At 38.2% G+C, this 6000-nt stretch overlaps 1 protein-coding gene across 2 annotated transcripts in view; it reads right to left on the reverse strand.

Annotated features, from left to right (window-relative positions):
• Positions 1-6000, reverse strand: part of klhl29 (kelch like family member 29) — a 193622-nt gene that overhangs the window by 8224 nt on the left and 179398 nt on the right. The window lies entirely within an intron of this gene.

A 6000-nucleotide genomic window follows, 5' to 3' on the forward strand; every position in this document is an offset into this window, starting at 1 on the left:
GGGGGGGGGAGGAGGTGAAAAGACAGCAAAACAAGGCTTCAACACGGCAGCGCTGATAGAAGTACAGCTGTGCCTGCAGGCCAACACGGCTGACGCTGCCTCTCACACTCAGATAAAACAGCTTAGTCACCGAGTCTGGGACCCTCGGGCTGGGGTCAAGGACAGCAAACGAGTAAAACACACACACACTCACACACACACACACACACACACACACACACACACACACACACACACAAAGACACGGCTATGATGCAATTTGTGGCTGCTGTCTAAACAAACACCTCGTTGTTCCCCTCACATCCTCCCCTATCTGGATCTTGCATCAACACAGCAGATATCTGATTCTATAACACCGGAACGCTACCACGGCGATAACACACACACACACACACACACACACCACTAAATTATACCAATACTGTACACAATACAGATCTAGATAAGACAGAACAGCGGTGGTCATCACATAGCCGTGGTGTTACGGCAGCATGGCAGAGAGCGGTGGAGTCTCAGGCGGAGGGAAGAGGAACGAGAAACAAAGGAATCCACGAGTCGATCTCTGAAAAGACGGAGGTTGGAGGTGCCGGGTATCCTCTCCCCGCATCTCCCGCCGCAGAGCACCGGGGGAACCGGGAGGAAATAGGACAAAGAAGCTTCAGTTCTCGCTGCCAGGAGCTTAGATGAGATTGCAACAAGGTAATTGGAGCAGCAAAGAACTTTTTTCTTTCTTTACATGGCGTCCTTTTAGGTGGTGTGAACCGGATTCTGCAGAAACAGCAGAAGGATTTCAATGAAGCATGATGGACAACGTGTGTGTGTGTGTGTTTGTGTGTGTGTGTGTGTGTGTGTATGTGTGTGTGCATCCAATTACTGTAGGTAGCTATAGAAAAACGTCATCTCCTCCACCTTGCTCTGTCATGTTCCCTTCATCCTCCTCTCCACCTACATAATGACGCTCTCAGCTGCCGCGCCCGTTCAGCCGATATGTCGTTTGTGCGATTAGTTCTTCTGCTGTCAGTTTCCGCGATGAAACAGTCCGGGCAGAGCGCCCCCCAGAGACGACCCGACGATGAAGGCCGTCAGCTGGGAGATGCAGCTGGCCGAATACTGGGAGGCAGCCGGGGGGGAAGTGTGGCTTTGTATGTTTCCATGTGGTAAATTATTTTTTTAAATGTGTTTCAAAAGGTCAAGTCATCCAAATATAGATATCCTACAAAATATATCACAGTGTAGTTTGCTATGAAAGTCATAAAAGGTCATAGTACAGTATGCCGTAGAAATGTCATTAAAAGGTCAAAGTATACAATGTAATGAAATAGTCAAAGTATCGTATGACATATCAAAAATGTCATTAAAGTCATCTTATAGCATGTCATATAAAAAAATCATAAAAAGAGAATTTCATAAGTCATAGTAAATTGTGACAAAAATTATTTTCAAAAAAAGTAATGAAAAATGAATATACAATGTAATGAAATAGTCATAGTAGTAGTAGTATAACATGATAAGTGTCATAGTTTATTGTGATAAAATAATGGCATAGTATAGTATGTGGTTAAAAATGTAGTGCAGAAAACTATAGAAATGAAAAAAGTATCATAAGTAGTCATAGTATGACATATAAATATACATTTCATAAAAGTCATAGTAAAGTATGACAAATAAAAAAATGTCATAACTAGTCATAGTAAAGTATTATTCATAAAACATGTTGTAGTATACAATGTAATGAAATAGTCCAATAAAATGTAAAAAAAAAATCATGAAAGAATAAAAAATGTGTCTTGTATTCCATAAAAAGTCATAAATGTCATGCTCCTGTTCTGACTCGAGGTCAAGTTGTCTTTTGTGTATATTTTCAGGTTGTATTTTGTTATCTCATTCTCGATCCAGTTTCCTGCCTGTGTGATTGGCCGCCCTTCATAATGTGTGTCAATCATGTCCGATAGACTCCGCCCCTCTCGTGTATTTAAGCCGTATAGTCTTTGGTTAGTGTGAGCGGTCCAGTGTGTTTGCTCATGTCTTGACCCGTCTGTGTTTTGGATTTCTTTTGCCTGCTGTGTTTTTGCAGCGTTGTCCTCGCTGTGTGCCTGCCGGTGTTCTGAGCCTGAACTGTTTATTAAACCTGGAGCCTCAGTGCTGCTCCTTGTCTGTCTCAATCTGGGGATGCTGCCTTCTCTGTGTGCCTGATAATAAAAGTCATATCAAAGTGAGTCAGCAGAAATGAATTCCATGAAAATAAAAAGTCATGGTATATAGTATGTCTAAAAAAGTCATGAAAAAGTAACTGTACAGTATGTCTAAAAAAGGTTATGAAAAAAAGTCATAGTATAGAATTTATAAAAAAGTCAGTATAGAATTAAAAAAAGTCATAGTATAGAATTTAAAAAAAAAGTCATGAAAAAAGTCATAGTAAAGAATTAAAAAAAAAGTCATGAAAAAAGTCATAGTATAGAATTAAAAAAAAAGTCATAGTATAGAATTTAAAAAAAAGGCATAGTAAAGAATTTAAAAAAGTCATAGTATAGAATTTCAAAAAAAGTCATAGTAAAGAATTTCAAAAAAAGTCATAGTATAGAATTTCAAAAAAAGTCATAGTAAAGAATTTAAAAAAAAGTCATGAAAAAAGTCATAGTATAGAAAATTAAAAAAAAGTCATAGTAAAGAATTTCAAAAAAAGTCATGAAAAAAGTCATAGTATAGAATTTAAAAAAAAGTCATAGTATAGAATTAAAAAAAAGTCATAGTATAGAATTTAAAAAAAAAGTCATAGTAAAGAATTTCAAAAAAAGTCATAGTAAAGAATTTCAAAAAAAGTCATAGTAAAGAATTTAAAAAAAAGTCATGAAAAAAGTCATAGTATAGAATTAAAAAAAGTAATAGTATAGAATTTAAAAAAAAGTCATAGTATAGAATTAAACAAAAAAGTCATAGTATAGAATTAAACAAAAAAGTCATAGTATAGAATTTAAAAAAAAGTCAGTATAGAATTTAAAAAAAAGTCATAGTAAAGAATTTCAAAAAAAGTAATGAAAAAAGTCATAGTATAGAATTAAACAAAAAAGTCATAGTATAGAATTTAAAAAAAGTCATAGTATAGAATTTAAAAAAAGTCATAGTAAAGAATTTCAAAAAAAGTCATGAAAAAAGTCATAGTATAGAATTAAAAAAAGTCATAGTATAGAATTTCAAAAAAAGTCATAGTATAGAATTTCAAAAAGTCATAGTATAGAATTTAAAAAAAAAGTCATAGTATAGAATTTCAAAAAAAGTCATAGTATAGAATTTCAAAAAAAGTCATAGTAAAGAATTTCAAAAAAAGTCATGAAAAAAGTCATAGTATAGAATTAAACAAAAAAGTCATAGTATAGAATTAAACAAAAAAGTCATAGTATAGAATTAAAAAAAAAGTCATAGTAAAGAATTAAAAAAAAAGTCATAGTATAGAATTAAACAAAAAAGTCATAGTAAAGAATTAAAAAAAAAAAGTCATAGTATAGAATTAAACAAAAAAGTCATAGTATAGAATTAAACAAAAAAGTCATAGTATAGCTTGTCAGCAAGGTATGACATACAAAGTCCTAAAAGCCATATTATCATAAAACGTAAAAAATTATGTCATGAAAAATACCTCTAGTACCGTATGCCATAAACAATGTCAGAGTATAAAAAGTCCTCGTATAGTACGGCTTTATGATGATGGGAAAACTAAAGTGAGTCTGAGTCACGGCGGGTATGAATTTTTCAGAAATGTCGTTTTTCAATGCACAAACAAAGTTCCCTTCATCTCCATTGTGCTGCTGCACAGAAAGAAATACCTCAAACAACTCTGACATTAACATGATTTGGATGATCTGACCTTTACAGCTACGAAAGTTCCTGAGTTGTTGATTGTGTGAGGTTTGGGGGGGGGGGGCGTCGGCTTCTCAACACACCTGCTGAAGGGACTATTTTTGTCATGAGGAATATTATTTTTCACTCTCGGGGGGGAGAAGAGAGGAAGTCAGTCTTCATAAGTGTTTGTGAGATCCATTTGCAGTTCATGTGGGAGGTGGTCCACGCACACACACACACACACACACACACACAGGAAAAACGCACACACACACACACACACACACACACACAGGAAAAACGCACATAGCTGCATTTGTGTGAGTCGATAAGACAGCGCTGAGAGACCGCGAGAGACGGGGGGATAGAGAGAGAGAGAGAGAGAGAGAGAGAGAGTGATGGAGAAGCTCTCCCCACCGACTCACTAAAATCATCGCCGGCCCAATTTCACAGGAAGCACTAAACCTGTCCATTATCTGCCGGCTCGTTGGCTGTCAGACGCAGGCTCATCTACACCCTGACAGATGACGGTCTGTCTGTCTGCGTCCGTCCTGAACACACACACACACACACACACAAACACCCACACACACACAAACACACAAACAGAGAGAACCCGCCCGGCTCCTTACATAATTCATGCACTGTGTACCTGAGCCCCCGGGGGATGTATAGTTAATATGAGGTAAGGGTGTGTGTGTGTGTGTGTGTGTGTGTGTGTTTTCTCTCATTCCTCCACTACCAGCTGCTCTCTCACTCCTCTAATACCATTCAGCTCTCGCCCCAAAAACACTCCGCGTTACGTAATCACGTTTTTTTTCTCACTGGCGCTCGTCTCGCTCTGAAAAGGCGCCAATAACGGGGAGAAAGTTTCTGGGCATCGGCGTTTAATTGAGAGAACACAACTTTGCATCAGGAAGCATTTCAATTCAACACTTCAATTTTTTTTAAGCCATCTCTCTGATGCCTGCCGTTTGGATTTATTACCCGAGGCAACAGTATGTCGTCTTCTGTTTTTTTTTGCAGCGATGAGAAGACTGTATGCCCCGAGAATCCATCATCCCCCATCATCTTTAATGGGATAATCCAGCATGAAATATCACATTTTTATTCGTGTGTAAAATTAATTAAAATGTACATAAACTTTTTTTTTTTTTTTGCTTTGAAAATATTAATTTCCGTTGCAGCTTTAATGGAATAGTTTGACATTTTTTGGGGGCGCAATTCACTTTCCCTGTCTGTTCGTTAACATCCAGCTACACCCAGAGGCATCAGCTGAGACGAGAACGACTGGGAATGTGGAAACACAGCGAGTCTGACTCAGGAATCAACACGTTATATATCTCTTTTTGATTCGTCGGGAGAAAAAGCAAAAGTGTTAAAAATTTAAAAATGTGATATTAACAACTTTTGCACCGGTTGCCTGGGAACGGATCCTTCCAGTGAAACGGTCCTGCACGTGTATCGAGCTGTAGAGGTAGTTAGATCTTTTGTTCCCTTCGGAGAGATTCTCAGAAAATGCGATTTCCTCCCTGATTTCATCGTTCAGCTCGCCGAAGAGCAGCCGTCTCCCTGGATCCCGTTTTGCATTTAACAGACGGACGCTGAGTGCCATCAATCTCTCTCATCCCGATCTTCACGGAAAGGAAAATAAGCAGAAATCCCCCAAATGTCACTGATGTGAGAGCGATTTTTAAGAGTCGGGTTTAAACTTCACGTGTGTGTGTAATAGTGATGCCCAGGCCTCCATCATTAGAGAAGAAGCTTGTCCAAATCAATAGCAATCATTGCTCTGCGGGCGCCTTTTCAACGATATATTTCATGTTTTTGTGGAAACGCCGGCCTGTGGACGGGAAACACGACCGCCATGTGTTTGGGATCACGCAGTCTTTTCCGGCTAGGAATGACGATGAAGCGGATTCTTCTGGTCCCGAGTCCTTTACAGGTCCCCCGGTGGCTCCGGCTGGAATGTGAGTTTTTTTGGCCAATAACATGCGGCTATGGTCTTCTCATTATAAAGATAAGAGCAATAACATGGACATCATGGAAAGATAAAATGATGAGGAGAGAAATAGAGCAGGAAGGGAAAAGGTCACGAGCAGACCACTGAAGTCGAAGACTAAAATCACATTTCCTTCTTTTTTAATTCAACGTTGTGTTAGG

This window comes from Eutrigla gurnardus (assembly GCF_963514095.1).
Source record: "Eutrigla gurnardus genome assembly, chromosome: 16".
NCBI lineage: Eukaryota > Metazoa > Chordata > Actinopteri > Perciformes > Triglidae > Eutrigla > Eutrigla gurnardus.